Source organism: Apteryx rowi, unplaced genomic scaffold, assembly GCF_003343035.1.
Source record: "Apteryx rowi isolate R43461 unplaced genomic scaffold, aptRow1 scaffold_133, whole genome shotgun sequence".
Classification (NCBI taxonomy): domain Eukaryota; kingdom Metazoa; phylum Chordata; class Aves; order Apterygiformes; family Apterygidae; genus Apteryx; species Apteryx rowi.
Window position 1 is genome coordinate 1,347,416 of NW_020447564.1, and position 11,433 is coordinate 1,358,848.

General features: G+C 42.2%; 1 protein-coding gene across 2 annotated transcripts in view; it reads right to left on the bottom strand.

Annotated features, from left to right (window-relative positions):
• The window catches only part of NUAK1 (NUAK family kinase 1), a 50,980-nt gene extending 39,557 nt beyond the window's left edge, over positions 1 to 11,423 (bottom strand). Inside the window, exon 1 of one of the 2 annotated variants that reach the window (XM_026056828.1) lies at positions 11,269 to 11,423. The gene's annotated coding sequence lies outside the window, so the exon portion shown is untranslated. The remainder of the gene's footprint in view (positions 1 to 11,268) is intronic. The other variant, XM_026056827.1, reaches the window with a different exon arrangement.
• Positions 11,424 to 11,433: the final 10 nt, after the last annotated feature.

An 11,433-nucleotide genomic window follows, 5' to 3' on the forward strand; every position in this document is an offset into this window, starting at 1 on the left:
TACCAGTTATCTTCCTGAGACAGAGATGGTTACACACATATAAGACAAGGCTAGACTCAGTGAAGCACTGAAGCCATCATAGATCATCCTCTTTGTGGCTCTGCCACAGATGCTCTGGATGACCTTAGAGAAACCGCTTACGCACTCAGCCTCAAAGTACAGCTGTAACAACAGAATCCTACAGGCGACAGAGCTTAAACCCACAGAAGAGTGTTTCTCTATTTCACCTTATTTCAGCACCCCAAAGAAAATACATACCACCAGGAAAGGATATCTCTGCTTGCCAGAACTGCTCCCACCGTTCAGCTCCTGCTCATCCTGGGTTGGCCCACGGTACAACTTTTTCACCTGACTAGCTGACCCAGCTAAGCTGATGCAACATTTAAGTATAGATATTGCCTCATTTCCTCTTCACAAAAATGGAGGGAATAATTCTACTTACTAAACAAAAGAACTGTGAGGCTATGAAAGAGTTTGTGAGGTGCTCTGATAGTAAGGTGATGAATGACACACAAAGCCTATAAATAAATACAAAAGAGGGAAAGTTGAACTGTACAAAAGGAAGAGGCAGCTTAGCATAAAGGATACCATATGACTCATGTATAGGCCTGGTTAAAAATTTATCATCCTGAGGGGTTAATGTGGATGTCTCTCAGTTGTACCCCTATGTAGGTCAGCTAAGCCCATGCCAAATCTATTCTTGGATTCAGAACCAAGTGAATTATAAAAATATGTACAGAATCCAACTAAGCTCCCCCAAAATTCCAGCTAATCCTATCACATTACAGTTGTCAAGCATAGGTGCAAATGCCCTGCTTACTACTGTATCTTAAATACTCTTGTGCTCAAACAGTAGTATTGCCTTCTAGCAGATATTTTACCGGCGTTTTTGTCTTATGCAGCTATTTCATGCTCCAGGCTGTGCAGGGTTAGAGCATTCATCAAGCAGAGAGGTTTCACTCTTTGGTATTTTCCTACCAGACACCTTTTTCCTGTGCCAAAATGTTTCAGCAGGAACAATGAACTGCAGCATGGCACTGCTGAAATCACTGCTAAGAATGACGTTGTTTCAAGTTTAAGGACATCTTCAGGTGCTCTAGCTTCCAGGACTACCCGATGGGCTAACAGGCATTCACGCCTTGCAACAGACACAAACTCCATTCTAGAAGTTACTTGATTTGATTCATGCAGAATAAACAAATAAATGAAAATCCAAACATATGCCATAGGAGTTGTTTTTCTAACAAATGCTTAGCAACCCTTCTCTGTTAAACTAACATGCAAAAGGCTTAATCTTTTAGTATCAATGACAATGAAACACTGTTTAACAAAAAGAAACATTTGTTTAGTACCAGAAAGATCAATTTTTATCCAATCCTCCTTGCTACCTTTTGTGATCAGCACCATAAAAAATATTCATACTCACTTTTAAAATAACACTTGTATCTCAAGTAAAGGGAGATATCATTCATCATCAGGGGTTTTGTGGAGATTAGAAATTGTAACAGAGATGAAATCCCTTTTTTGTGTATGGGAAACATGATATGGAGGCTTTGCGATTTCCATCTACAGCAGGACCCAAATCTTTCTGATCTATCCATGAATGGCTAAATTTAGTCTCCAAACTTGGAACAGTATCCTTTCACAAGAACAATGAATTTCTTTTCTTTTTTAAGTCTAATATCCCTTAACTACTGTCCCTATTCCAAGGCACTAGTGCTTAAACCCAAATATGCTGACTCAGCTCACTATCACAGAGAGACATTAGCATAATTGCAAGTCCCTCAAGCAGCCAGACCTCAGAGCAAAGAGATTTGGCTCCTCCACAGTTTCTGCTTAAGTTGTCCCATATGCCAGCAGCGGGGCCAGGGTAGCTATGGGGTTCTGGGCTTAACATAATATCTAGGGCTCACCACAGGCAGATGTCCCTGAGGAAGGCAAGGTGATAAGGATGGAGTTGCCTTTCCAGCATTAATGTGTGTTAGAGACAGCTCCATATGGCATGCGGGACCTCTCCCCTTACTCCCACAGCATCCAAAACTGCCCTTGGCCCGCTCTGAAATGGCGTAGTGGGAACAAGGAGGGTTGCAAGTGGCCTGCACAGGATTGAGTAGAGTTAGGGTTAAAAAAGACCTGGCTGAGCAGGAAGGTAAAGTGAGCAGGGTTGTGAAGAGGAGAGTTTTCTATTATAGATGGGGCTGAGGTGAGGTGGGAAAGGTAGTGAGCTAGAAGGGAAGGCTGAGTAGTCACCCTGAAATTAGTTGTGTTGGTCGAATATTAACTTGAACACCCTCAACTGTCTTCTTAACAATGTTTGTGGTCTGGTTAGTAGAGGTCACTGGAATAGATTCTGCAGCCATGAAATAAGTTATAAACCACTAAATAACCTGCATTTATTTTGTGATTTTGCCATTACCTACAACTGGCCTGGACTATTTTGAATATTCCAGTCATGTCAAGTCATTTTCCCACAGCTGCTTCATTGTTGAGTATTTATATATATATATTATATATATATATATATATATATATATATATATAAGAGGAACTACCCATTACAGTATTTTACTATTTTCCTCCATGTGTAAGAACAGAGACTGAAAAAAATCACACTTGAGCAAGATCCAGGACTTGCATCCAGTTGTGGGCCAGTGACAGTTTTAAGGGCTGACATCTTGTAAACCATCAAAGCTAGCAGGAAATGCTATCTGCCTTTGGAGAGTTAAGTATTAATACTATGCATTAGTTTAAAAGAATGAATTGAGGTGATTAGTTCAGGATGATCGAGATCTATGGTGATTAGTTTAAAATATGAAAAATACTGAGCTAAAATGAGAGCATTAAACAGTGTATCAGCAATAGATGGCTACAGTCTGGCACCCTCCACCCATCTCCCATTGTAGCATGTAGTAAAGGTTAGAGGAGGGCCTCTACATCTATGCAACATCTGGCATTTTTGGTGTGGGTCCAGGCTGTTTGATCAGGATGGCCAGACACCATAGCCTCATGCAATATCTCACCCAGCCCCCTAGTGTTCAAAGGTCTGGGATCCTCTAATTTATACAATGTACCATGTTGTCTGTGAAGACATGGTGATAAATACATTCTGTTTAAAAGCAGATACTTCTCAAATCATAACTTGCAGATGCTCAAAGTCTTTCATGTGGGTAAGACAAATGAGAGCCATAGAGACAGATTTTGTAGCCAGGGAGTACAGGAAGCAACAGCAGGAGAACACTATTGAAAGCCTGGATACACTTATGGCTTTAATGAATTGGTCATCAAATATAACAGTACACATATGCAGTTTTTACCTTGCTTTGTAGTTCGCTCCCTGCCTCCCCCAGCCCCAGCTTTCCCCATATATCTACTGAAGTGGAAATCATTTTGAGTTCAGTTTATTAAATGGACACACATGGTACTCACATCTGTTGGAAGATATTTAAGGGAAACACTGACAAATATCATTTGCATATTTAGTAACAGACCTTTTTATCTGAGGCACATTTCCTCTGAAATACCAACTATTCCAAGCACATTGGCCCATCAGAGGCAATAACAAGAATATTTTCTATAAAGTATCAGGTGCACACCTGGGCAGTTTAGGGACAAAGTCTGACTTATGAAGGAGGCAAGGAAGAGACGAGATCAGCACTCTGTGTAGGTCAAAGATTCCCATGCCATAATATGCGCATCCCTGGTGACGCACAAACCATCAAAACTGTACGTCAGAGCTGGGCACTGGCAGCAGTCACTGCCCGCGTCAGGAGCTGTGGATGCTCAGCTGCTCCGCACAGACGAGGAGCTGGCAGCGGCCACTGCCACTTCTTGCTCCCACACCACCTCACGCCTGCAGGCACACCTGAAGTTCTGGCTCAGAAGCATCAACTAGGGCCAAGGCAGAAAACATGTCTTTGGTCCCACTTTACATAGGTAGAGGGTGCAAGAGGTCAGCAAGGAAAACAACGGTGTCCTAGCATGAAGAACCTGCTTGTACAGTAGGAGGGGATGCTATGGTCCAAGCCTCCTGGTTTGGGAAGACGGATGGTACGTAAGTGTGGTCCAGGAGACTGGAGACTGAGGCTCCTGTTGCTGCCACCAGCCAGGGAGCTGCCCACATTAAGGCAAAGTCAGCAGTCAGGCAGACTGTGTTGATGAATCTCTGGTACATGGCATTGGAAACGTGCCCCTTACGCTCTACATTTTGATTATCATACCTTTACTCATGTTAACCTGTCTGTGTTCAAGACTGATATACCTGAGACTGTTTTTTAACCCACATACGGCATTCTTCCTTGGCGCTGCTGTGGCCACCATGTGCCTCTTCCCGATTCTTCAATCCAGCAAAAACTCTCTAGTTATTTATTCACCAGACAATACACAGACCAACTGCGATTACAGTTCTATAAAGGATAAACAATTGCTAGCAAGAACTGCACATTCCAAATGGTTTTATTCAATATGCATGACCCCGAACTACAATATATACAATAATTGTCTCCCCATGTCAAAGCTGCATTGTGGTTCTTAAAAAATAATAATTTTTAAAACACATGCCACCAAAAACGCAATATATTTTATCTATATCTAATGAAAGACATTGTACAAGCAATTTCCATTCTGTTGAGTTCTCTCGCATATGGTGCTTTGAAACCATTTGTAAAAATGCTTAGGCATTTTTACAGTGTTTTAAGCTGAGGACTGAATTATAAACATTGGCTCAAATTCTGCTGTGAATTTCAAATTTAGTGGGATCACAGCATATATATATATACCAGGCCAAAATTTGCCCCATTAATTAATCTAAATTCCCTACATTAAGTAGTACCCCCTCACATAGGGATATATTGAGACACAGGAAAGTTAATTGACCTGCTGAAAATTGCTCAATCTAATGAAAAAAGAAGCAACAGGCCCTCAAAACCTTCTAATTTGTTCACCTCTCTAAGACTGCAACATCTTTGAAGGAATATTACTTGATGCTCACTCGAGGCTGAGGAAGAATATATTGTTCTTTACTTTGGTAAAAGATTTGACAAGCTAATAAATTCGATGACCCCTTACTGGCTAGTCATTCATTCAGACTTTTATACCACTGAACTATACTCCTCTGAACCAACTGCTTCTCTAACAGGACTTTTCAGTGCAGAATACAATTATTTTGGACTAGTGTCTTTCACCTAATAACCTGCTGTACTCAGAAATTTCTGTTTGCAGCCCTTGAAGTTCAGTTCTTTCTCGACATTTCAGTTACACAAGTGTATATGTGAAGACTGAATGAAGTAATTTTTTACAACCTGATGGTAACTCCTGTTGTAGTAAGCCTACAGTATTCACTGCAAATCACATGAGATTAAATCCAGTGTTTTTTTCTCTTTTACCTTTAATTGAGAGTCTCAGAACCTAGCTAATAATTAGGGATGGAACAAACAACAAATTAACAACAAACTATACGGAAGTCCATATCCCCTTTCCAATTCCCATGCATTCCAGATTTAGAATTTCCATGCTTTGGTACAAACTGTACAGAAGGCGATCGAAGTTTCAGGAACACACCTTTACCAGCATTGTGAAAACGTGTCCAAATTTAGCCATGGTATGAGTCTCTAAAAGAACATAGTTTGCACATCTTCGGGGAGAGGTTAGGTTTGACACCTACGTTTTGCAAGAACAACTCTTCCACTGAGGAATCTCCAGCTGCACAGAGCTGTTAGGCAGCTGGAGAGGCACATGCAGGACCCACCATGGCCTGCACGGATTTTGCGGGCAGCTTCGAGCTGCGAAGCACTGAGCAAAGCAGCACCTGCTGCGCGGGTCACGGCGCTGGCACGCAGAGCAAAGGCAGAGGCAGCAGCACAAGCGCAGCACAGAGAGGTCAGCAACGAAGAGCCAAGCTGAATATCATACAGGGACAAAAGCTTCAGGCAAAGAGAGCGAGCAGCCAGCGGAAAGAAGGAGAGACTGAGCTCTGCTGCTCAGCTGTCATCTTTCAGACTCTGATGTTACATACTCTGCATGTCTGGGAAATCAGGTATTGGGTTGTGCACTTAAAACTAGCAGACACTTCTGATGATTTTGGCTTTAATCTACAAATTTTTCTTTCTCAAGTATAAATTGGGGGTAGTGATACAAGCCCTTATTACTATTATTCATGGGTGTTATCATAGCTGTAGAAGTCACATTCATGAATCAAGATCCTGCTGTGCAAAGCACTGTACAAGCACTTCACATCACAGCAGTGTTGAGTAGATACTTCCACCAGTGTCCGCAATAAAGGAAGATACTTCAATGAAAACAACAGAGGAAATCTCCAAAGAATAAACAGTTCTGTGCCAGATTTGGGCATTATTCTGCAAAAGATGCATACTAAATGACCAAGATAAAAATCAATATGAAGTAGTGGCCCATGTGTTAAGTGATGCAGAAGCTCTGAGGAAAAAAATGGGAGTATATCATGTCATTAAAATCATATGATAATTTGCATGCGTAAGAGGGAAGAGCGGGATACTGACATTTTCTATTTGTGGAATGCTTGACTTTGCAACATTAACATGCTTTTAACATAACTTCTTTATTAACTGGGAGAGTCCAGTTCTCGAAGGCTCCCAAAGCGCTCCAGTTCCTTGTACAGAAGATACACTGAGGAAACAGAGGAGAACACGTGTCCAGGCAGTCCGCAGTGAGCCACTGAACCACAGCGTACTGACTGCTAACCAGGCTTGAGGCTCCTGGCCGAAGCACTTGAAAGCAACGGACAGCCATCTTCCTCCCTAAGGCACCAGCAAAGCAGACAAGAGAATTGGGATGAACGTCCTACCTGGCTTTCACTGTCCCTGGTGACTCGTGAGCACACTTTTATCTTGCTATTTGGAATTTTTAAAAACCACACTGCAAACAAACGATTGGTTGCTCGGCAAAAAAGGCCTTAATTCCTAACAAGACAGAGCTGTCACTGCTGGTATTCATGTTTTGGTGTTGCCATAATACAGAGAAATAGTCTGCAAAGCAAAGGCTTCCTTCAATATATAATGTTTCTGTTTCAGAGTTTCAAAAACCCTGTGTGGGTTTTCTGAATCATCACAAAGCAGAGTTATTTCAAAGTGAAGATTTTCACTGGAATTGCACATGAAAATAGTTCTGTTGATCTAAGGCTTGTTTTGTGGGTTGGGCTTTTTTTTGAAGAAGAAGAAGAAGAAAAATGTTAATTTGGAAACCAATTTCATCTGGCAACATCCTTCCACCTGCATTTCTACACACACACACACACAAAAAAAGATAAATAGCATGCACCGCTAACCGTAACACGCCTGCACAAATATGCACCACATGCCTGGTTTTCATATTGGGCTGCAGCTTGTCATCAATTCCCCAAATAATTAACTTGCTAGAGGAATGGCTAGAGAAGAATAGTGCTTCCTCCACCTGCTGGTGAGGAGGAAGAAAAGATGTCCTGGCTCCGAGGCAGAGAGAGGGAGGTAAGGGGAGGAGCGGAGGCCCCCACAGCTATTCCCTGTTGCCTCCCCAAGTGCAGCCTCAGGAAAGAAAGGGAGAAAAGCTCCTTGCTTTTGCAGAGAAGAATATCTGTGCTGCGGACAGATGGTAACTGCAAGGAAGAGCAGGTACCGCTGGCTGTTTCATGAGAGGTTATAAAGAATGACAGGCAACACCAGCAAGCTCCGCGTCCAGTGCTGGAAGGGAGAACGAACGACTCCCGAAGAGGCCGGGGCATTAAACTGCTAAGCTCGGCTCGGCTGCGAGTGCTTCAGGCAGCACAACAGGCTTGCTTTCACCTGCTGTCTTCTCCGTTTTACAGAGCGACATACCGCTTTGCCAAGATTAACAGAAATGTATCCATGCAATATCAGGCAGTGTCTTCTGTGCAATTTCAGAACTAAAAAAAGACAGACAAAAAGATTGGAAATGCCCATCTGTAATTTAGAGTTGCATTGCAAGGAGTATTTACTCCAGTGGGACCCTTTACTCGCCACAGAATCGAACACATCTACCTTCTTTGTGTACCTTGTATGAGAATGGCAAGAGACGGTCGATATCCAGCAAACCTTCAGTATCCAGCAAATCTTATGCTGACATAAGTGTAACCGGATTTCTTGGCTAACAAATACTGAATGCATAACATGAACAAAAGTTCAGTTCTTTGGTTTAACATGTGCAAGATGACAAGTGGAGAAAACACCCACAGAAATGTCAACGTGAGTGCTACTTCACAGGCTTGCAATATCATCTCTTCATCCTTACACTTACTAACAGGTGCATTAATTTAAAATATCATAAGTTACACAGTGTATACTGAGCCAGTACTAATGAAGGAAATCTTGCTGGCAAAATGGGGCACCTCATACATCATGTGGTGGGCATTATTTTAACTGCTTCGTGCAGCACACAATGCTGTCTGGAGTTACTGCGGTAACTAATACACAAATTCACATAAGTTGTTTCCAATAACAAACTAAATATATCATACAATCAACCCTGGAGCATTATTGCAGGAAACTTTATGATCACATTTCAGTGAGATAAAAGGAAAGATAAAGAAACTATAGCAGTTTGAATAAACATAACCTGTTGAAAAGTGCCAAATATTACTTCCATTCAAGTCAACAGGGATCTTGCTATTGATTTTGCATGGCACAAGACTAAAGCATGTATGTATCTTTGACTGAACTGTCTTCTCACCCTTTTATTTCATTAACTCAAATTTGCCAATTTCTGTTTCACGCTTGAGCTGTTTATTGTAGCCATACAGATGGCAGCAAATCCAAAGTTCATGTTTCATATTAAAAGCCTGGCTAATCATGCAAATATCTCTACGAAATGCTGTACAGCTAAAGAGGTTGTTAGCGAAAAAAAACGGAAAGGCCAAATACTAGAATAACTTGGACAGGGCTGACTACTGGGAACACAATGTTGCTTCCAAGGTCCAGGTTTGCAATCTGTTACCATACAGCTTCAAATATCTGCTTACTTCTGAGTAAAGAAAAAGATGATTAGCTAAACCAGTAGCAGAATGGGAAGCAAACAGACTAGACTAGGGTGACCTTGGGACTCTTGCTACCTAGCTTCTGGTTTTAGCCAATTTGCATTGGAAGTCCTGACAGGAACGGTGCCTGCCACATTGCTTTCTCCGTGCATCCCCTGCTGGACACACTGCAGCATCTAGGCAAACTTTTTCACACTGTAAATGCTGGCGACTAATAAGAATAGAGGAGAAGAAGGGGAAGGGAAGGACAAAACCTGAAGGAAAACTCTGTCCTTCTCCAACCAGTCTCCCTGTCAGTGCTCTCTGCTCATCAACAGAAAGCAATTTGCAGGGGACAAATTAATGTTCACTGTAACAGTCAGACAAGGAAACCATCAGAAAATAACAAGTTTTCTCTATTCACTCGGGTTTAGCTGGATTCCTGACAACTAGCTTTTATTCTGTAAACAGACAGAATGTGGAAATTTTACATATACTCACAGATGTGGAAGTTCAAATAGAAACATTACACCCAAACGAGACTGTAGACTAGTTAATAATTATGAAGTGCCATACGCCAAGGGTTATATTACTACAATATAAAACTAACACCCCCGTAAGGATTTGTTTAGTTTCTACATACCCGTTGATAGAGTGGGTGTTACATTTTTATTGCACTTAAGATTCTATGAGTATTTTGATTTTCACTCTCTCCATTTCCAAGATCATATTAGCCATATAAATTCTGCTCAGACCATATCATCTAAGTATCATTAGCTGTATAGCTTGAGTACTTGACAGTTAACAAAATATGGAAAGACCAGATACGTTGTTAGCTGAGAGTGGAGATATGTCTACACTACATTCTTTCCTCTGAGAGAGCCCTTCCCAAAACCATATCTGGTCTAAACTACAGTCCATTTTTTTCAATTGATCAAATCTTCAAAAAAAAGGTATTTTCAGTATATTTGTTTATTTGCTAGATTGTGTAATCCACCTCAAAGTTATCTACCTATGAAATGATACTTAGTAAATAACATAGCCTAGAAGCTTTGTTAGCCTGAAACTGTAGAACAGCCAAGACAGCAAACTTTAAAAATCATACACTTGGAGTGAGCATGTGCAAAGATGTCCATCTCTGGTTTCTCTTTAGCCAGCCTCCAAATGAGCTAATAAACTGAAAGCATACATGATATGACTCTACAGCTTGGCTGAAACTCTCATTTTCACTGTCGACACAAAGCTATTCAGTTGCAAAGTAAACGTCCCTTATTAAAGCCATTGCATCTCCAGTTTCTTTTTCTGTTTTACAGTTGCTTCTGCCTCTCGGTGCGTGTTGAGCTTGCAGACAACCGAAACAAAAATAAAAAAATAAAAAATAAATGAAACAAAACCTGTAATGTCGCTAGAGAAATGCCTTGCTTTTATATGAAGTCTAGTGAAAAATCAATTAGTCTACTTCGTGTGAAAGGCTGTGTTAAGAGCTCTTTCAAAAAGCATCTCTTTCTCCGGGCAGGCTTTAAAGCAATCCCTGCCTCTCATTCGCTTGTCCTCCGTGAATGGTTACATATTTCAGCAAAGGCGAAATGACAGTAACTCTGACTAATGTGTACATTTCTTCAGCTGCATTTTTGTGCTCTGCTGGAGCACTGGACCAACGAGGAAACGCCGAGGCTGAGTTATTACAGGACAATCTCGGGGCTGCTTTAATTCCTGAGCCAGCCGGCACAACCGAGCGGGGAAACGGGTCGTAAAAACCAACGGGGCCCGGCTGCAGTCCCTGCAATTTTTTTAGGTGTCAGCAAAGTTCAGGTCACGAAAGTATGACTGAACCACGGCATTTTTAATTTAAGAACTGCCCTTTAACGCTCTGGCGGCGCCTTATGAGCTGCTCGGGTGAGCTGGGGAATGCGACAGGTTTCACTACAGCGTTAATTTCCAGTTGGGAAAGAGTAACTACTAGCGGTGCGCCCATGTGGGAAAATAAAAACAGTGAGCCGCCCTATTTTTCCAATAATAATGCACCATTTTTAAAAGCACTGGTGTGCAACTACAATACCTACCCCCCCCAAAAAAAAAAAAAAAGAAAAAAGAAAAGGGAAGAAAATTGCTCTCCAGGACTTGCACTGGACGCCGAGGAGGGCGCGTTTGGGCGCGGGTCAGAGGTGCTCCCGCCCGCCGCGGGCTCCGCGGGGCACCGGCTCGGGGATGCCGCAGATCGGCTTTATCCTGAAATAAGTGTTAAAAAGAAAGAAAGAAAAATCGCAGCCGAAGAGAGCAGCCCGCCTTACCACTCTGCCGGAAAACCTCTCGATGGCCCGCTTGACTTTGCCGTAGGTGCCTTTGCCCAGCGTCTCCTGCAGCTCGTAGCGGTGCTTCAGGTTGTGCTTGTGGTGATGTCGCTTCACCCCCTGCTGCTTCCTCGGCTCCGCCGCCGCTGCCGCCGCCGCCGCCTC